Source organism: Danio rerio, chromosome 23, assembly GCF_049306965.1.
Source record: "Danio rerio strain Tuebingen ecotype United States chromosome 23, GRCz12tu, whole genome shotgun sequence".
Lineage (NCBI taxonomy): Eukaryota > Metazoa > Chordata > Actinopteri > Cypriniformes > Danionidae > Danio > Danio rerio.
In genome coordinates, this window is record NC_133198.1 from 46,532,501 (window position 1) to 46,554,900 (window position 22,400).

Consider the following 22,400-nt stretch of genomic DNA (forward strand, 5'->3'; position numbering starts at 1 on the left):
CAGGTAACGTTATTGATGATAACAGTCACTTACTGCATTCATCAAACAATGTAAAAGAAATATGACAACGAGATGCTGTGCTGCCAGAAACTTGTATTATTGTCGGCTAGTGAACGAGTCGTTCATAACGGAGATTCATTCAACTAATCGATCCCTCCGTCAGTATGAAAGCAGGAGAGGAGGTGTTTTTCAGGACATGATTAGATCGAATTTAACAGGGAGGGTGAATAGTAAATTTCTGTACACACAAACACAAGCTTTTTGTCAGGAATGCCCGTGCGATCACTGATCCATCAATGTAGAAAAGTGATGTAAAATTATAATTTTCATAATTTAAAAAAAAATTGCATACTAACATCCAGGAAAACTCCCGATCATAGTTACATGTGTATATCTCTGGCACCTGTTTTGAGGTCAGAGGAGTGAGGCACTTTGTTAGGTGGCCTCCATTACATTCACCTGCCTAAGCCTTACTTCCATCCCGGGCGAGCCCCCACATGTAACCCACCAGTCCTACTGCAATCCTAACAGGTCTGAGCTGGAATCAAACTGGCGATTCTTTGTATGGGATTCAGTTGCTCTAACAAGAAGGCTAAAGACCATGGCCTCTAGCGTTTGTTGCTAGAGCACCTTTTTTGAGGTCAGAGGAGTGAGGTTTACTAGCATAGCATTTCGCTAACTGGTCTTCATTACACTCACTCAACTAAACCTTACTCCCATCCCGGACGAGCCCCCTCATGTAACCCACTGGTCCTACGGCACCCAACAGGGTCTGAACTGGGATTGAACTGGCAATTCTTTTTATGGAAGTTGGTTACTTACCAAGGAGGCTAAAGACCATAACCACTAGTCTCTGATGCTCGAGCATCTTTTAGGGTCAGAGGAGTGAAGTTTACCTGCATAGCACTTTAATAACTGGTCTCCATTACACTCACTCACCTAAACCTCACTCCCATACCGGACGAGCCCCCACATGCAATCCACCGGTCCTACTGCACCCAACAGGGTATGAGCTAGGATTGAACCGGCGATTCATTGTATGGGTTTTAGGGTGCTTTCACACCTGCCTTATTTAGTTTGATTGAATCGCACTAAAGTTCGTTTCCCCTTTTGGTACGGTTCGTTTGGGCAGGTGAGAATGCAGCAATCGTACTCGAGTGCGCAACCAAAAGCGGACCAAATAAGCGTACCGAGGCCTGCATGAAGAGGTGGTCTCAGTACGCTTTCAAACGAACCCTGGAGCGGTTCGTTTGTTGTGAGAATATGATCCGTCCTAAAACAGGTCCAACCGCAAAAAGTACTGCGCGTTTTGGACTTATCCAGCTGCCGTAGGCCGATTCGCTGTGCATTATGGGATATGGAGGAAAAATATTTGTTGACAGCGCTTTACCAACAGAGAGAGAGAGAGGAAAACATTACCTGATGGATCGTTGGTAATATTTCCGCGAGATGAGCATGTGACAGTTTAGCTAAATTAATTCACGTCTCCTCCTAAAGTGACGAGCGATGCATTAAATACTGTTGTCGAGCCGCGGCCGCGCTTCATTTTCGTAATGTATAGTTTGTCTAAAGCAGGGATACAATCAGCCAGCGCAGTCGTCCCTCCAGAATAAAAGGTTTTGTTTACTTGTGGTAGTTTATTGGAATTTTCCCGCACGTGAATTCTGACCAATCAATAAGCAGTTTAGCAAATATGTTCAACAACATCTGGCCAATGAGAGATGTGGATTTTGTCAGATGACTGCATTTTGGTTCGTTTCAACTGGTTCGGACCAAAGCCAGCAGTGTGAAAATGACCCAAAGACGGCAGAAAATGCAACAATGTATCATTTATTACCCTTGGTCCGGACCAAATGAAGCGAACTAAAGTTGTGAAAGCACCCTTATGCCGAGTTCAGACTGCATGATTTTCAAAGTCGTCGTGTCACAGATGTTTTCACACTGCATGACTATCTGGGCTACCGTTTCGTCGCTGCTTTGTTTACACTGCAAGATGGATCTGTGACAAGGACTTTCACATTGCATGACTTTACTATAGGAAGAGTCGCCGACAAGTTCGTCCAAACTACGTCTCACAGCCAAAAACACGTAGTATGTCTTTTGTTATTAACTACATAATGAGAAAGAAGCCTTTAATGGGGTAGAAAATGTCCATGTTAGCTGATCTAGGTTTAAAGGGAATTAGGCATTTCTCCTCAACGTTGATAATAAACTAATTTCTTTCTGTATGAAACGTCAAACAGACACGGTTGCTCCTGAGTCCTGTCAAACCTCCACTGGTTTTTCCTCCATTTCGTGGGTCCAAATTAACCGAAAAAGAGCGCTTTTAACTTCTCCCCTAGCCTCCCGCTGGCCTGCAGCAGGTATACACACACACACACAAGTGAAAGCTGCTCTCTCATTGGCTGTAGGCGATCGCTGATGTTATTTTCAGTCAAAACTCAATTCACACGGCATGATTTGAATCGCCGACAGATCCAGATATTTAGCACGCCAAATATCTCACAGGCATCGGCGACTCATCGGTGATTCTCTCAGATCGCGTCTTTGATAGTTCATACTGTGTGATTGTCACTCACGTGCACGAGCAAAGATTTGCCTGTGATTTCAGGCATTTGTCAGCGATTTCTCAAAACCTGTCGGCGAGCCAAAATCGGGGCTAAAATCACGCAGTCTGAACTAGGCATTAGTTGCTCCAAGGACCATGGCCTCTAGTGTCTGTTGCTTGAGCACCTTTTTTGAGGTCAGAGGAGTGAAGTGGGGGTAAACAGAGCATCCGGAGGAAACCCATGTCAACTTGAGGAGAACATGCAAACTCTATACAGAAATGCCAACTGGCCTAGCCGGGACCCTAAGCAGTGACCTTCTTGCTGTGAGGTGACAGGGCTAACCACTGAGCCACTTTATCGCCTAATATACTAATATAGCAAAATTAACTTGAATCTGAAAACAACATTATTTTGCCTACCTCATTAGCAGAGTATTTTGCTTGTTTAAAGGCAAAACTCACTTATATTTGACTCATTATTTCTGAAAACAAGACTTACTTTGTCTAGAAAATACTTCTTAATTTAAGAATTTTCAGATATTTGGACTAAAGTCAAGACACCAACTCCAAATAAAACAGCAGAGCACAAACAAAGCTTCAATCCTCACACTGATCTCCCCTGAAAAAGAAGAGAATAGATTCAATTGGATTTGGATTATACTGTCAAAAACAAACCCTTTCTCTGTCCTGTGTGTGCAAACAGATGTACGCTTCTATACAGCCAACGCACAGTAATGCAAACTTTAGAAAAAAGACCCACTAATTGTTTCCTCTTCATGATCCTATATGAATCGCTTTTGAAATAGTATCATTTGACAATTCCTCAGGCGTTAACTATAGCCTTTACACTGCGCTACTGACTAGCATTCTTCTAGCCGTGCAGGATCCGTCATTGTGCTCTTTATCTCCCTGCGCTGCTCCATACAGCACAATGAGACTCAAAAAGCACGCTTAAACCCCAGATTGCCCCTTTTATAGCATGATTGCCGGATTTTCCTCAGCATTTCGCTTTCTGCTGCCGCCAGACCTGAATTTACTCGTTCGTTCTGAATCAGAAGCAGTAAGGGCTTTATTTCCAGGTATGTTTACTCTTACGAGGAATTCACTCATTCATTCATTTTCTTTTCGGCTTAGTCCCTTTATTAATCTGGGGTTGCCACAGTGGAATGAACCACCAACTTATCCAGCATATGCTTTACACAGCGAATGCCCTTCCAGCTGCAACTCATCTCTGAGAAACACTCATACTCGCTATTTGTCTACACGAAATGCAGTGTCAGGTAAGTTGGTAGTTCATTCCACTGTGGCGACCCTGGAACAATAAAGGGACAAAGCTGAAAATGAATGAATGAATGTACATGTATATTACTATATACACACACAATACTGTCTCTATAGCTTCATTATGTGCAAATTGAAATGTAACCAAGGGATTGCCACAGTGGAATGAACCACCAGTTACTCTGGCATGTGTTTTGTGCAGTGTAAACATCGTAAACTGTGTGCTGTTAAATAAATAAGTCTGTGTTCTGATGATTTTAAGCAGAATGTAGCTATATGTTATTGTATATGCAGTAACAGCGAGGCGCAGTCTTCAAATGAACTCATTTAAATGTAAATATTAGAGAAGGGGGGGGGGGCTTTCCGGAGGGATTTGCGAGCTTGAGTTTGATTTTGAAGAGTGCTGGCGTGGTTTGGTGTGTTCTGGTACACGGATGCTCACGCAAAGCAAAGGCCCAGCTGCTGCTCTGTCTGTTCAGAGCTCTGCTTTTCAGAGATCGTCTGTCTAGGAAGAAGACGACGTTTCACTATTAGGAGATCTGCTCCGAAATGAAGGTCTATATAGTGTGGGGGAAATAAATATGAAACATTTTTCTCAGAAAACATATTTCTTAAGGTGCCGTTGACTTGAAACTTTCCCCTGGGTGTTGGCAACATCCAAAGACATCCATAGACGCAAAGAAAACAAATCTAATTAGTTTACAAATCAAGTTAATAAAATGAAATGACGCAGGGAAAAGTATTGAACACATGAAGAAAGGGAGGTGTAGTCCGGCAGTGAAAGCCCAGACAGCAGCTGAAATCTCTCACTAGTTCTTCACCAACCCTCTGCCCTTCCTCAGTGTAAATGAATATCAGCTGCTTCAGTCCAACATCTACACTCCAAAAAATGTTGGGTTATTTATTTAACCCAATGGTTGAGTAAATAATATTTGGTGCTTTGTTGGGTTATCTTTTACCTTTATTGGGTCATTTATAAAGAATTCAACCAGTTGGGTTAATGTGTGGTGCTTTGTTGGGTTATTTTTAACCTTTATTGGGTTATTTATTAATAATTCAACCCGTTGGGTTAATGTGTGGTGCTTTGTTGGGTTATTTTTTACCTTTATTGGGTCATTTATAAAGAATTCAACCAGTTGGGTTAATGTGTGGTGCTTTGTTGGGTTATTTTTAACCTTTATTGGGTTATTTATTAATAATTCAGCCAGTTGGGTTAATGTGTGGTGCTTTGTTGGGTTATTTTTAACCTTTATTGGGTTATTTATTAATAATTCAACCAGTTGGGTTAATGTGTGGTGCTTTGTTGGGTTATTTTTAACCTTTATTGGGTTATTTATTAACAATTCAGCCAGTTGGGTTAATGTGTGGTGCTTTGTTGGGTTATTTTTAACCTTTATTGGGTTATTTATTAATAATTCAACCAGTTGGGTTAATGTGTGGTGCTTTGTTGGGTTATTTTTAACCTTTATTGGGTTATTTATTAATAATTCAGCCAGTTGGGTTAATGTTTGTTGCTTTGTTGGGTTATTTTTAACCTTTATTGGGTTATTTATTAATAATTCAACCAGTTGGGTTAATGTGTGGTGCTTTGTTGGGTTATTTTTAACCTTTATTGGGTTATTTATTAATAATTCAACCAGTTAGGTTAATGTTTGTTGCTTTGTTGGGTTATTTTTTAACCTTTATTAGGTTATTTATTTAGCAACTCAACCAGTTAGGTTAAAAAAAATAGATTTTAACAGTCAACTGATTTAACTGACTGATTTAATTTTCATGTTGTTTTTGCATTATAAAGTTTATTCAAGCTCTAATGCAATAATATTGTCTTTTTTTTTTTTTGTTTTTTTTAATTAAATAACCTGTCATTGTTGAGTGTCTTATATACGTTTTACCACTTTATTAAAATAGTTGGGTCAAAAATAGAATGGCCCAGCCAATCACCTGACTCCAATCCAATAGAGAATTTGAAATAAAGCTCAGATTTGGTGGACGAGACCCACAGAACTATCAAGATTTTGACACTCTGTTGAAGTCTGAAAAAGACATTTCAACAGTATTTACTGTTATATTTTTCAAGACACAAAACTACATTTTTCTGTCTGATATTGGGGCCAGTTTGTCAAAAAGTATGGATTATTTTATTTACAAATGTTTTATGCAGTATCCCAGTTTTGTGCATAAATCTAAGTCGCATCTTTGGATGGAAACACAGTCATTGGTATTTGGCTGTATCCCCAAATGCAAGGGTTTCATTTTCAGTTGTGACTAATGAACTGGAAGTCATTTCAATCTTTTTATTTTGATCAATGAGGACTATAATACCTGAAGAGGGCCATTCTTTAGCATTGCTATTCACTCAATGCAATGATGCTATACTGAAGTACACACTACACAGTGGGCATGCTGCCATCACTGCTATTGTGAATCCAGTTATATGTAGATGTTCAATGCACATGTTGAAATTAAAATCCCCTTTATTGCTTTAAAAATCTCCTGTTTTAACTTGTTTGGTCGATGATTGTTTTTAGTAATGTTTAATTTGTTTAGCATGTCTGCTGATGCTTATTGTAAGGCGACCTTGGGTGTCTAGAAATGCGCCATTTACAAATAAAATGAATTATTATTATTATTATTATTATTAAAAGCACCATATTGTACAATGTATTTAATGTAATGGCAAATGCAAACCTTTTAAAGCTGTGCAAAGTCCACTTAAATAAGTGAACATTTAGGTACTCATCCTATCCAAAATAAAAGTGACTTTTTCCCTGAGCACCAAACATGAACTTTTTCCCTGCTTAACATCGCCGTACTCTTCTCCCAACTCTGAAAGTTTGGCCGTTATAGTGCAGCTAATGCAGCGAGGCCAAACAAATGAGCTTTAACTCGAGCGCTGCTTGTGCTCACGTCTTCATAATGTGATAAGGGCCCTTCCGGGGGGCCGATATTCAAAGGAGCATTCGTCATCTCTACCGCCTAAGGCGCAATTACACAATTAGGAATACCCCAACAGACTGCTGGCTTTTTCAACTGCAGCAGTAAATAGAACAAACATCTGGTATTACCGCACGCAGCATCTTTTATGCTCAGAAACTAATTAATTATCCAGGGAAATGGCGTCATTATAGCTGCAGGGGTACAAAACGTCCCCTGAGGTGGTCTCTAACAGTAAAAGAATTATTATATTTAACAATAATGCACGATATGTACCTCAAACACATGTTTACAGGAAAATTTGGTGATTTTTAGGTGATAGTTTCTGTAATTTAAGTGTTGAATCGATTGATCATCTTTTTTCAAAATGCACCCATGTTTAAGAATTTAATCTTTTTTGCCTCAAAGTGTATGACATTATACATTTTATTTCATTTATCTAACCCTCTACTGCACACAATATAATAGATCTATAAAAAAAATATTTGACTGTTTTTCTTTTCTTTGAATGGCTTAACTTAAAGTGCTTTAAAATAAAAATTGTAAAAAAAAATTTAGGGAACATTATGATATGTTGCCATATGGCAACAATGTCCAATAGTGGTTCCAACTTTAAATATATATATATATATTTAGAACTTAACCCTCTAACGGTTACCAACAAGGGGGTCCTGGCCCACAAGGGGGCCTCAGCGAGCTCTGTGGGGAGTCGCATCATATTTTGATAATTTCTTAGCAGTGGACAATTAGAAGAATGACCATGTTGCCTTAGTTCATTTTATCTCCGAGCTCAGTGGTCCTCAACCACTGTTCCGTGGATCAATTGGTACCGGGCCGCACAAGAAATCGTTAATTATTTCCAATTTATTTATCATTTGAGTCTGAACCATCTTTTGTTTTGAATAGTCTTTTATTTTGAAAATGGCCGTATTCTCTCGCTTACATCTCGATCACTTGAGCACCCAATATTTTATGTCGTATTTTGACACTTCTGTTATTCAGCAATGTTTAAACTTTACAGTAATTTTACTTTTTAGATAAGATCGCAAATATTTGGGGCCCTTTCATACACCCGGCGCAGTGGGGCGCAAGCCGCGGCGCAGTAGTCTTTTGGTAGTTTAAGCTTGGCGCAAGAGTGGTTTTGAGGTGTTGCGCTACGCTGTTTAAATAGCAAATGCATTAGCGCTCATATGTGCGCCCATAGGTGTTCTGGTCTAAAAAGGGAGGCGTTCTGAGGCGGACCGCTGGCGCGTCGCTATTTTGAGAAACTATAATAGATTTTTCATTAGACCAGAACTAACCCGGTCTAAACTCCGGCGCAGAGTTGCGCCTCGCTTACACACTGCTTAATACGCACAAGAGAGCAATAGGCAAATATCTTTACATATGAAAAAATTTTAATATTAAGGATTTATATAGAATATAATAAGAATAGATATAGGATATAAATATAAAGGATTAAAATATTACAAAACATATTATTTTCTAGCCTACATAAATATGAAAAATCACTGCTTTTATGTCTTCTTCATCTCGGGAGGCTTTTTCAGTTCATTCATAACAATTTGCTTTTGTATAATGTTAATATTATTAGCAGTATTATTTATTATATCCATATTTATATTTGTTTTATTAAAAACAAGCTTAGATTTGTCCACCTGTCAGGTTTTAGACCATATGGGGCACAGCATGTGTTTTAGGATATAACTCAGGTTTTTGAACACACTTGGTCACTATTGTTCATTTATTCGTTTGCTGGAAATTAGAACTGAATTTAGAAACAGTTTTGAAACAAATATTTGCGCTTAACAAACAAAAGTATTTATTTATAGACTAATTGATGTCTGTGCGTAAAGGTTTCCCTATCCAAGAGCGAATGTGAAAGTAGATCCATTATCTCTCATTCTCACGCAGTAGATGCTCTGTTTAAGTTTTCTGTTAAAAAACTGTGAACTGTTTGCTTGTGAAATGCTCATTTTTTCCACTTAGACTTACTTTGCGTCCTGTAAATAGCGAATGCGCTCTTGGCCGACACAGCTGGCTCTTAAAGGGAATGGGAGATGAGACTCTAATTGGTTTATTCTCAAAACACACCTATAACTCATTAAGAAAATAAACTCGACCCTTTTAGACCATGCGCCGAAGCGCAAGACAGATTTCCCGTCCTTAAATTAGCAAAAACGCGTCCTGACACGCCCTGAAAGCGTTTGCGCCCTGCGTTTTGCGCTTTGCGCATGGACCATCAAAATAGAGCCTTTGATGTTCATTTGATACCAAGCCTTCATTTGACATTTATAAGGGATTTATTAAGCATGAGTTGTCCTCACTTTAGGTCACAAAACTGGATGAAGTTGAGTTAATAAAGCATTTATTAACATACAAATTAACTATGAATATTTGCCTGAATGATAGGATATATAAATGTTAATTTCAATAGTTTATTAATCATTTACTACAGTAACTCATTCTGAATGATCTTAACCCTTGTATTGTGTTCGGGTCTGTGAGACCCATTTTCAGGTTTTTTCAAAAGAAAAATTAAACAATGAATTTTGTTTTCAACCTTAAATTCATTGTCTTTGGCTCATTTTCTGTGAAGTACATATATCAGAACAAATTTTCAACGACCGCATAATGTACCTCCCCCCACACATTTACATTACCTACAAGGTGTTCGGGTCCACTAGGCCCAGGTCTAAAAAAAGTCTTGAAAGTGTAGGTGCTGCTTTTTTCTTCCCCTTCCGCACAAAGTTGCAACATTGTAGCAAATTCAACTATCAACACTGTCTGCTCTTACATTCCCGCACATTTTACCCTCTCTCTTGCGGGAACCAAGCTTTATTTTCTCATACCCTGTCCCATCAGCAAATTAGGGGCATAATACTATAAATAAGGGTGCTTTCACACCTGTGAATCGATTCAGTTGTTCTGAAACAGATTAAAATTGTTACATTGTTGCTCTTTGCTCTTGGAGCGGTTCGCTTTCACACTGCAAAGTTTCTAATCGGACCAAAAGAGCTAAAACAAGTCACGTGCGAGTAAACTCTCCTTACATTGGTCAGAGTGTCAGGGTTTATTTTGCAGCGTCCCGCTCAGCTGTCAGGAGAGGTGGTGGTTTGGTGGTGATTGACAGGGTGCGCGCACGTGACGTGTCTGAGGAGAGATGCGGTGGGGAGGGGTGAGAAGGGTGCGCGACGATGCCTATTTGAGGACTGGGAGAGAGACGCGAGATTACCGGGAGATCATCACTCGTTTGCGGGCATCCGGAGACTCGCGAAACTTCCCGCCATACTCATAATTCTCTCTTCATATAGCCGTATGCCTATTACATATCCATAAAACACTGTGATATAACCGCGCTCGGATCGGATCACTTTCTCACTGCAATCGAACCGCTCCAGGGTTCGTTTCAATCGAGCCGAGACCACCTCATTCAAGCGATCTCGGAGCGATTACTTTGGCGCGGAACAGAGCGCGATTGCCCTGTTCACATATGCCAATCGAACCGCGCTAACTGGGCAAACGAGACACGTTCCGAAACAAAAGTGTAGGTGTGAAAGCACCCTAAGACTTTGCCAGTGTGGTTCCTTATCACAACTGATCAAGATGGCCAAAAGATTATCTGCTGCGAGGGCCTTGCAATTGATTGTGGAAGAGAGAGAGGAGCTTCTGAAGATGATGATGTCCATGACCATGGTGGGAACAACACAAAAAAACAAATCTGTGGGTTTAATTTTTTTCATAACATTAATAATAATAATAATAATAATAATAATAATAATAAATAATACTGTAATTAAAAAGACGAGAAGCACATTAATTGATTAATATGATCTAACAAAGATAAAGGGGAAACATTAATCATGTTTGCTGTGCTTTTGGCTTTTAATTGGGATGAAGTAAGCATTTGTTGAGAAGTTTAACATACAATTGTTTGATGGTGTTAATTTGGAAAGCCAAAACTCTAGCGGGTCCACCAGACCCATAAACACTGCCTGAGTAACCAAAATACGAACACCACACAAGGGTTAAAAACTTCCAACTACTCTTGAATATACCTGGTTTGTAAATAATGAAATAATTTAGTAATGAAAAATAAATCATTAACAAAGTATGAAAGTACAATTCTTAAGCCCATTATAAATGTGGTCAAGAGTCAAGAATGCAGCATTTGTATCTGTATTCATAAACTGCTTTCAAACGTTTATTAATGTGGAGTTAATGCTTAACAGATAATGAATTCACTATCTGCTAATGCTTAATAAATAGTTCATAGTGTAGTTATTATAAAGTGTTACTGGTTAAACTGCTATTCACGAGTCTTCCATGCAGAGGCATCTCCTTAGGTCTATAGGTAATTATGCATTCACACGTCCAAACACGTCTTTATACAAGTTCAGTATTGTTGTTGGAGATGAAATATAACACAGATAATGTGATTTAAAAGTTTTCCAGTGGGCTAGATATTGACTAACAGTCATTCAAACATCTTTACCGAAGCCGCTCTACTTGACTGCTGGTCTCGTGCGTCCATCGTGTTTGTAGTTTATTTACACTTTCCACACCCATTTGTAGTTCTAATCCAATTCACGTCCAAAGCGCAATGCATAGTAGGCAATATCAGCGGTTGGAGTATGGACGCTTCTACACTTAAAGGGTCACGAAACACCAAACCACATTTTTTGAGCTGTTGACAGTCGTATATGTGTCCCACACAGCTAAAAACACTATTAGGACTCATATATCTCACTAAAAAGTGAAAATTGGTAGTTTTTGCGTTACTTCGAGCACATTCGTACTTCCGGTTTGAAACAAATTTTTGAAGCTGCGTCACGGCCATGAGATAATAGCGTGTATTCCAGCGTGTGGACTGGACTTCTGTACCAAGGCGTCCCGTATTACGTCTCTGAGTGCGTTGTGTTCATTCATGAGTAAGGCTTGGTTCAAACCAATCAGCGCGCTCCATTATGAATGCGCTGCAACTTCATTAATATGCATGCTAGCTTTCATAGACTGTACCTGAAACAGTGTTCAGGCGGCAGAGAGACAACACACATCGTGTTGCCAAAAGTTGTGGGAAAAGAATAACAATTGTTTGGACATTCAGGTCGCCAGTATTGTTTTTGTAATGTGAAGGTTTTGTTTTAATTTTCTCTCTATGAGAGCGCTGCTGGACTCACATGTGGATCCATAGACGTGATGCGACGCGCGGCAGAAATGCGTTTGTTTGGAACATTTTTTACTCAAAGCATTTCTCATCTATGGTGAGATCTGGATTTGCTGCTTGTCTCCTTTAAAAAAGACGCAGCTCCAGTATGTGTTGATTATCCTGTCTAAAGATTCGGTAAGTGTGTGCGATCAGAGCCTTTTCTTTGTTCATTCAGATGCAAAGTTATAGTTGGTATTGTCAGCTGTACTCTTTCAGTGTTTACAGACAGACCTTAGTCAAAATGATTTCTAAGTTACTTAGTTTACAGTACGTTAATATCACTACAATATTGAAAGGTCCGCTGTAAATGCTGCTCTCTGAGTGTAAACACGTGAACACTAAGCAAACTTTTGCCGACCGTCTTGTTGATTTTTCGCCGCATTTTGTGACAGGATAGTCTACACACACACGGCTTTCTGACCTCCTGAGTGCATCTGAGTTACAGAGAAATGCAGAGGCTTTTTTCTCTTATACTACATGCGGTATCAACCATCCCACCATCATTAAACACACTGTCTCCCCTGTGTGTGTTTGTTTGTACTCGGTCAGAAGTGCGTGCCCAAATGGCAACTCCCATTTTTATTTAAACCCTGCCCATTTTTCCTCCCCCGAAACTCCCACCCAAACAAAGCTAGACACACCCACTTTCCTGACTTTTTCCAAACTAGAGGTGTGAAAACATCCTGCTAAAATGGGGGGTTTCATGGCCCTTGGAATTTTTAACCGGAAATAACAAACCATCCGGGAACCTCTCGCATACTCTTTTCAACATACTTTGCTTTGGGGCATACTAATTAAATTTTCAAATACTATTTAGGGCACATAGTATGCAGATTGGGACGCAGCATGTGTTTCAAAGATATTATGCTAACAGATAGCATTTAGGCAGATCACCTACGGTACCTTTAACCTATGGCCACAGCTGTATCCCTTCCAGCAACATTATTTTTTATATTAAATCTGCTACCGCCATCTGACTGAACAAGAGTTCGTGGATGCGGCTCATTTACAGGAAGTTACACAATGTGTGTGTGTGAAAACAAACTGTAGAAATGCAGAGCTCGTATTGAAACGCACCACCAGCTCCTTTCATTTCTCTGATGGATTCAATTAAACTTTAACAATCTGCTCTCCATTTGTCTCTCCTCATGCTCGCTCCGCATTCTGCAAGACAGTAAAATAATGAGCAGTCTGAATAAGCGCGTGCGTGAATGGAAACAGTGCGCATCCTTATATGCGCCAACTTGACAGGAGGACCATCGCGTGAAAATGATAGTAAGTTAAGTGCTGTGTGTCTTTCAGATGTTGTTTTTTTCCCCCTGTGTGCTACTATACGAGCTAAGAGAGTGATGGGTTATTTTAGAAAAGGACAGTCCGTGCTCAAGAGAACAACCGTGAGAGATCAGAACTGACAGAAAATATCCTAAAGCGCAAGTGCTTTACAAAGGGCAGTGATCACGGAGATAAATAGTACAGGAATATGGCCAGCTTGAGTGAACTGACCTGAGATCAAATGCGGGAAGGTCTGTATTACCTGGAGGACAGGTACATTTAGCATTCTATTCTGGATTCAGGAAAATCTTTAAGCGATTTGAAATCTGCACTTCATTACCTTATTTTCTGAGAAATAAGTCTGTCATGACTAGAACATTGCATTGCTGGAACAAACTAAACAAAATGATAAGTCATATTGTTGAATAATGTTATCTAAAGGATACAAAGTTTCCATTCATTCATTCATTTTCTTGTCGGCTTGGTCCCTTTATTAATCCGGGGTCGCCACAGCGGAATGAACCGCCAACTTATCCAGCATGTTTTTACGCAGCAGATGCCCTTCCAGACGCAACCCATCTCTGTGAAACACACTCATACACTACGGACAATTTAGCCTACCCAATTCACCTGTACCGCATGTCTTTGGACTGTGGGGGAAACTGGAGCACCCGAAGGAAGCCCACGCGAAGGCAGGGAGAACATGCAAACTCCACACAGAAATGCCAACTGAGCCGAGGTTCGAACCAGCAACCCAGCGACCTTCTTGCTGTGAGGCGACAGCACTACTTACTTGTTATAAGCGATGTGTGTATCTGTGCACTTCAATATATTGTAAAAATCAAGTTGCCCTCATGAGCTTTAATCAAATACCATAACCTTCCCTGCCCCCTTAAAAATGACTTTTCTTCACTTTGGGTCACATGGAATTCCTTTAGGGCGGAGCTATCGGTACTTTAGGAGGGGGGATATCAGTACTTTAGGGTGGGGCTATCCGCTTGCTATGTATAAAATACTGTTTCCGTCGCAATCACTACAGTTTTAAATTAAAAAAAAATACATTTTAGGAACAAAATGATAAGCCCCTTTAAGCTATTTTTTTTTTCAATAGTCTACAGAACAAACTATCATTATACAAGAACTTGCCTAATTACCCTAACCTGCCGAGTTAACCTAATTAACATAGTTTAGCCTTTAAATGTCACTGTAAGCTGTATAGAAGTGTCTTGAAGAATATCTAGTCAAATATTATTTACTGTCATCATGACGAAGATCAAAGATTAAAGATTATTAGAAATGAGTTATTAAAACTATTATATAACTATTTTGAAATGTGTTGAAAAGCTTGTCTCTCCGTTACACAGAAATTGGGAAAAAAATTTAACCCAGGGGGTGAATAATTCAGAGGGGCTAATAATTCTGACTTTAACAGTATATAGTTTACTGAAGTATATATATATATATGTGTGTGTGTGTGTGTGTGTATATGTATATATATATATATATATATATATATATATATATATATATATATATATATATATATATATATATATAAATTACTATAGTATTTTAAATGTGTAAAAATGTGTTTTATTGATTTTTTTTTTTTTTCTTTGCTGTTAAATACTGTGTGTTTCTTTTTGGTACAGCATATTATTTACAGTAAATAACTGAACAATTCTGCCTGAGTACAGTTTTATTGATCACTAAGATGTGATTGACTTTCATTTAAGTTGCTTCGATTTAAAAATAAAAATGGCAAAAATAGCTTGATGTATTTTTTATTGCAAATGCCACTAAAATCACCCTCACAACTAACTACAATATTGATTTTGTAACAACAGCAAGCAACATTTTTGTTAAAAGGTCTTTTTTTGTGGTGGCTGTACTTTAAATTAATATACTCTTAATTCAAGTATTGAGAGATTTTGACATCCTAACAGTAAACAGAGCTACTGTAAGGTCACATGTGCTCGGTAATGCTTAAAAATGATTTAATTGAAAATATCTATTGCACTGCAATAAATGCTTTTCTTACTTAGATTTTTTGTCTTGTTTCTAATCCAAATATCTAAAAATTCCTAAATCAAGAAGAATTTTCTAAACAAGCAAAACATATTGCCTTATTTTGAGAAATATTATGCTAATATTGAGTCAGTTTTTCCTTAAAACAAGCAAAATAATCTGCCAATGGGGTAAGCAAAATAATCTTACGTCAAAAGAAAAAAACAATATTAATTTGCTCACCCCATTGGCAGATTATTTTGCTTGTTTTAAGGAAAAACTGACTTAAAATTGGCATATTATTTCTCAAAACAAGGCAATATGTTTTGCTTGTCTAAAAAATGCTTCTTGATATAAGAAATTTTAGATATTTAGACTAGAAACAAGACAAAAAATCTAAGCAAGAAAAGCATTTTTTGCAGTGTGGAAATTTAAAAGTAATCAAAAAGTAATCAGATGTAAGAAGTTACTTTACTTGTATAGAGTAATTGAATAAGTACACTACTTATTACATTTTAAATAGGGTAATTTGTCATCTGTAATCTATTACACTTCCAAAGTAACTCCCAAACACCTGCCATGAATCAATCAGAATCAAGTAGTTAAGGAGGTCTATGCATATCCAGTGAACATGACGGCACGTTCGACACATCCAATCTGTAAATAAACACCCATGCACGACTCTACAAAGACACGGTTCCTCTGTCAGATCTTTTTTTCCCTCTTCATCTTGAACCACTTTACTGTGAAAATGTTTGTAAGACGGCAAATATAACTGTCATTTTCTCTACAAAAGCCCCCCAGTGCCTCGCTAAAAATACATCCACAGTCAAGGACAAAAAAACACACACACATTACTGAAGTGAAGAGCTGCTTTCAGTCACCTTTATGAGCTTTTTAAGGACTCAGAATTCAGAAATAGCCATGTGCTGGCTCTACAACAACGTGAAGAAGAAATAAAAAGATGCATATTTTTAGCGAGACGTTTATGCACCCAGCAACCTGATTAATTGTACGCTAAACAACGTTTATTTAAACAGACACAAATGTGGGTATATCCAGTCGAATACATAATTAGCTATTGTAGATACAGCGTTTCGTCTTTAATAAAGTACTACGCTTAGCACCCAAGGGTTTATGTTATTATTATAATAACTTTGCATATATTGAGTTAAGAGTGACTTGCCTGTGGAGATGGAAAGTCTTAAAACAAGCATGAATGTGAATCAAATTGCTCGAAGGCTGCTTCTGCTATTAATGCAAGTCTAAGCTAATGGTTAGCATTTTCACTTCAAATACATTGTGTTTGTGTCTCTACAAAAGGTTACGAACAGACATTCTGCCCGAGTCTTCTTGCCACCTTTGGTAAATCTTCCAATTAGCCGCATCGGTTTCTGGTCTTGACAATGTCACTTTGAGTATTGAGATGACTCTCCGAATAGACTGCATGTATGAAAAGAGCACGATTATCAAAGTAAATCAAGTCTAGAATTTGGTGAATCAACCATCTCCCATCACTAAAATAGCATATTAAAGGGGTGGTCCACTATGATATCGTATTTTAAACTTTAGTTGATGTGTAATGTAGCTGTGTGAGCATACACAACATCTGTGGATGAAGAATTGCAATTGAATTGCTGTGAATTTCAATGCAAAGGGAGACGTTGGCTTTAACAGTTAGCTTAGCAAAGCCTACAGCGAACAAAGTTTGAGGACTACAAAAAAAAATACATCCGGGCTAGTGAAATCACAAGGACTTCTGGTTACATGCATTCACCATGTGCAGTGAAGGGGCGGGATGTTATAGCAGAGAAAGCTAAAATGTCATCCAAATGTTGCACAGAGCTTCTTTTGTTTCTGTATTTGGACTTCCAAAGGACATGACCCAAAGAGAGAAGTGCTTACTGTTTCAGTTTAATTATGTTCATGAGAATTATAAAAACATATATAGCTAGCATTTGACAAAGGAGAACTTCCAAAATCTCCCTCAGTTCAGTGCTGGATTCGGCTAAAACTCCTCCAACAGACGAAGCTGTGGATTGTGATCCACATCATGTAAGTGTTTTAATTTGTTAAAATTAATCTATTACATGCACAGTTTTTAGCGTTAACGGTATGTTGTAGCGAGGATGTACACATCGTAAATTTGAAACTACAGCTGATCAAATCCTTATAAAACAGGTAAGTGACATTCTAAGTCGATCTCTTTCTTTTGTATTTTGTAGTGCTGTATTTATACCATAGTAATATGATAGTGCTTCCTTTGCTTTGGCTTTTTTCAGGGTTAATTATTGTGATCTTTAGACTGCAACAGAGAAATCCTGGGAAATCTCTGTAGACTGATGACATTTCATGCCGTTCAGCTTTATAATCTTAAAATGTGAGCAAAATCAGCTGTTTTGTCATCACTTTAAACATTACGCTAGAGAATCATTCACACACTAGCTCTAAAGTAACGTTAGTGAATGAACAACTTTTCTAAGCATCAGTTGCAGATGTGAATGAATGGCGGAAGAATGTAGTTCCTCGTATAAAAGGGTTTTTGAGACTCTCAGTGTTTGATTTTCTTTTTTATATACACAATTATGCCGACAAACTGTTGTATAAACAGAATATCACACTCATAGCAGTGCAATATATCGGCACTGCTGGGTCACTAAGGAACTCTGCCTGCTGCCTCAAGCCCAGCACTGCCGATATACAATCATATCACACTGCTACTCCTACTGCTCATATATTAATTTGGTTTTGATGATTGATTCATTCATTAATTTTCTTGTCGGCTTAGTCCCTTTATTAATCCGGGGTCGCCACAGCGGAATGAACCGCCAACGTTTTTACGCAGCGGATGCCCTTCCAGCCGCAACCCATCTCTGGGAAACATCCACACACATTCACACACACACACTTATACCCAACGGACAATTTAGCCTACCCAATTCACCTGTACCACATGACTGTGGGGAAAACCGGAGCACCCGGAGGAAACCCACGCGAAGGCAGGAAGAACATGCAAACTCCACACAGAAACGCCAACTGAGCCGAGGTTCGAACCAGCGACCCAACCACTACAGCGACAGCACTACTTACTGCAGCACTGCCTCGCCCTTTGATGATTGAATGAATGCTTTTATCTCTCATTGCAAGATGAACATCAACAGAACCGTAACCACATCATAAGCCTGCACTGGATGTGTGTGTTATATTTGCATGCTAAATGACAACAATAAAGCATCATTAAAAACACATCAACATACGAAGATGCTTTATTAAGCACTGAAGAAGAAAAAGCTTATACAGTGTTATTGCATTGCTGAACGATTTGCACAAGACCAACTTTGAGCGTATCTCAATTGTCTCGCATGTGTCAAAACAATGAGAGAGGGATGATGTAATGCATACAGTACACACACAGAGACACTTGCATTGGCTTTTGTTCTCCTATTCCATTAAATGTAAAGCTGGTTTTCTAATTTTTGCAATATAATCAGAAGCATGTTGACAATAAGGCTTGAAAAGTCTGGCAGATTGATTTCCGATGATCTGAAACGTCAGCCAACATCGCATAGTGCAATGCAAGGTGACATTAGTATTATCTGTCTTCTCCTGTCAGCGTTCTCTTTCAGGTCAGCTATCATTGCAGCACAACAATCTGGAGATATACAGCTGAATATACTAGTCACTTAAACTTTAATAAAAGGAGTAGGGATGCACAGATCCTGATACTTGCATTGGATACTGGTTTCAAGAGTTCACACTTAGCTGATGATTAATTATAAAAGCTTGTTTGGCATGCTGTCCCGAGAGAGAGCCCTGAGCTCATGAGATCCTCGAGCCCATGGCTCCCTCCTGTAGCAAGGCGGGAGGGGAGTTTGAGCCCAGGTAGATCTCGAGAACTTCCCTGCTGAAGCAAGTGAATGCTCTTGACATTAATTACTAACTAGAAGCGTGTCCATGTTGACCATTTGGATTGTTCAATTGACTTAATTGCATGTTTTTAGGCGGTGGGAGGAAACCGGGGAACCCGGGGGAAACCCACGTGAGCACAGAGAGAAGTGCAAACTCCACACAGAAATGTCTGCTAGTTTTGGTAAAGCCAGGAACCAGAGACATTCTTGCTGTGAGGCGACAGTGCTAGGCATTGGGCCACCGTGTCACCCGTCTAAGAAGGAGGAGTAGGGGAGGAAGGGGGGACTCTTCAAAACGAAGATAGCAACGGAATAAACCCCAGGGTATTTATAGTAGTTTAGTAGTCATCTGATTGGATCGTAGTGAATTAGATAATGCGGGTCAGCTGCTAGCAATCATAAGCACGTGATCCTCTCGATATTTGTTTATACATAAACTTCACTTGATACCGTATACTTTTGCTGGATCGGGTCTCGGCCAACTGGTACCGATCTAAATCCGATCTTCCTATAATCTGTAAGTTATAAGCCAACAAAAGCCAGGAAGGTAGCCTATTATAAGGCATTAGAAAGTTGTCAGGTAGGGCTACTTTACCGCAAATGTTTTGAAGCCATTCTAAAGCTTAATGTGAAGCACAGATGAATATTCAAGTGCTGAAACTCATGTTTCTCCATCGCACTGCTGGTGATTTTAGGCGAAGGGATGTTTATTAAGTCAAACTGGCCTCAGACGGTTTAGTTTAGTCTGCGTCAAACCTCAGGCTTTGCTAAAAGTAGGGCTGCCCCCAAATAGTCGACTAAACTTTAGTCGATATGAAGAGGGCTTGGTCGAATACATTTTCATTAGTCGGTTAGTTGCAAAAAAAAAAAAAACACATGAAATTACGCAATCAAGGGCTGCGCAGTCAGTGTATGACATCAGCAACGACAGTTTATATAGTTTATAAAGTTTATAAAGGCTATACAAATAAATAAATACATATTATTTTTATTTTTTCGTTTTTATATAATGCAGAAGTTTTTTTTTATTCTGTTAGAAAAATTTGTCTGATGTTTTTAATTTGTTGTTTCAGGTCAAGACTCATCCGTCGTCTAAATGGCAGTTTGTGGCTTTGCTCTGATATTTTTGATTTTATTAGTGTTCTTTAAATTATTTGTTCCACATTTTGTCTTAAATATAGTTGTTCTAAACAATTTAATCATAATTAGGCTGTTAATTTGTTTGCCGCCTTCTTTTTTTATTCTGAGTTTTGGCGTTGTGCGATGTGCATTTATTAAGTTGTTCGTTTTTGTTAATTTTCCTTTTGAACAATATAAAAATTATATAAATTTTAATTTTCCACTGTATTTTTGTACCAAACAGCGTTTTTGCTACAGTATTTATTTGTTTGTTTTTTTTTGCCTAGTTTTGTACTAGGCCTAAGTTGCTAATAAGTTTATTTGATTTATTTTAAAGAACGAATTTTAGTTTATTGGTTTATTAAAAACTGTTTTTTTTTTTTTTTTTTATATTTGTTTGACATGTAACTGTTACAGTTTGTGTTTTTGATAATAAATTATTAAAATGCACAGGCAGTCTGATTGCTGTTTTTATGTCATAATTAGCCTATAACGTTCCGGCCACTGATTTTTGTGTGTAAGCACTGTATACTTTAAACGCTTTACTATTCCGTTTTAAGCGCTTAATTTTCGTTTTAAATGCGCTAATATCATCCTTTAGCATTTTCTGTCATGTGGAAGTGTTAAACTTCAACTTGGACTATATTCCTAGTATATACGCAAGTTATTATATTAATATCATAAATGAACGATTATTTGATTAATCGCTAAAATGCAGGAGTGTTAGTCGACTAGGAATATCTTTAGTCGGGGGCAGCCCTAGCTAAAAGGCTAATTATTTTACCAACGATTGGTGTGGCCTAGTACAGATTTCAAAGAAAAATCTTAATATTGAAAAGAAAACAAGCTGCAACACAACTGATCATATCGATGTCAGAACGAATGCTCAAATAATGTAGCTTATAGTTTATAGCAAGCATCATGTTTTTAATTGGATTGTACCGTCTGTCATATACAGTAGACCTTTACCTGGACATATATTCATCTATTGTAAATCTCAGTTCATAGCTAATACAACCCGTATATAATGTTCATAGTACATCCATCCGTATATATCACCATAGTTTTTCTATAACTGCACTTTATAACTAATACACTGTAAAAAATAAATCCGTTAAATTTTCGGTAAAAAAACGGCAGCTGTAATTGCCGGTACTTTACGGTTAAAAACACGGTACAAACCGTAAAAGTAATTTTTCATTTTTACGGGAAATTACCGTATTTTATTAATTTATAGAGGTAATATGTCTATATTTTAAATGATCATTATCTACACATCTTTTGTTACACAGTTAGACACATTAGCACACCCACATGCAGGTGGTGATGAGGAAGTGACATAATGAGCCAATGCTCATCACAATCAACTTCTCCCACAAGCAGAAAAGAGTATCGGCATATAGAAGGTGCTTAGTGTCATCTACACAGCTACTAAACACCAGTATGGTGACACGCATAAAATTAAAGTCATGAAATAAACATTGTTTATCAACATTAGATGTAACATAAATCTCTAATGTGCATAACTGATGGGGAAACTGCTAAAAAGATCCATATTAATGTCAACCAAATGCATAAAAAGTGATGTGCCATGCAGGGAATTCTGGGAAAGTCAATTTACGGTTATTCGCCGTATATAAGGAAACATACTGTTAACCAGGTTACGGATTTGTTCTGTAGCATTTTTACAGTTTTTTTACCGTTGAAATCACGGCCATTTTTTACAGTATCCTGCACTTACACTGCTGGCTAGACCTAAACTGCATTTCATTGCCTTGTACTTGTGCATATGTAATGACAATAAAGTTGAATCTAATCTAATCTGAAAATGGTCTGGAAATGTACAGTAGATGCATCCGAACAATGCAAAACTGAAAGCAACGCTTTTAACGAAAGCATTCATTTAATACTCGTGTGTTGTTCTTTTCAGTGCACTGAACACAGGGTCCAAAACAACATTTGCCAAGAAAAACACAAGTAAAAACTAGCCTTGGCAAATACATTAAACAGCTATCCCACAGTTGGCAAGGCAGTATACAGCTTACACTGAACTGTGAGAATGATAGGCTGACCCTCAGTGATGCAGGATGCAAGACATGCAAAACATCAGTGAATAACGCAA

The 22,400-nt window shown here is 38.2% G+C and overlaps 1 protein-coding gene and 1 long non-coding RNA gene across 5 annotated transcripts in view; one reads left to right on the plus strand and one right to left on the minus strand.

Moving 5' to 3' along the window:
* Positions 1-22,400, minus strand: part of dlgap4a (discs, large (Drosophila) homolog-associated protein 4a) — a 309,291-nt gene that overhangs the window by 255,769 nt on the left and 31,122 nt on the right. The window lies entirely within an intron of this gene.
* On the plus strand, positions 16,374-21,199 carry LOC141380601 (uncharacterized). Its single transcript, XR_012398884.1, has 3 exons — positions 16,374-19,731; positions 19,794-19,932; positions 21,042-21,199. It is a non-coding gene; the product is annotated as an uncharacterized lncRNA (long non-coding RNA).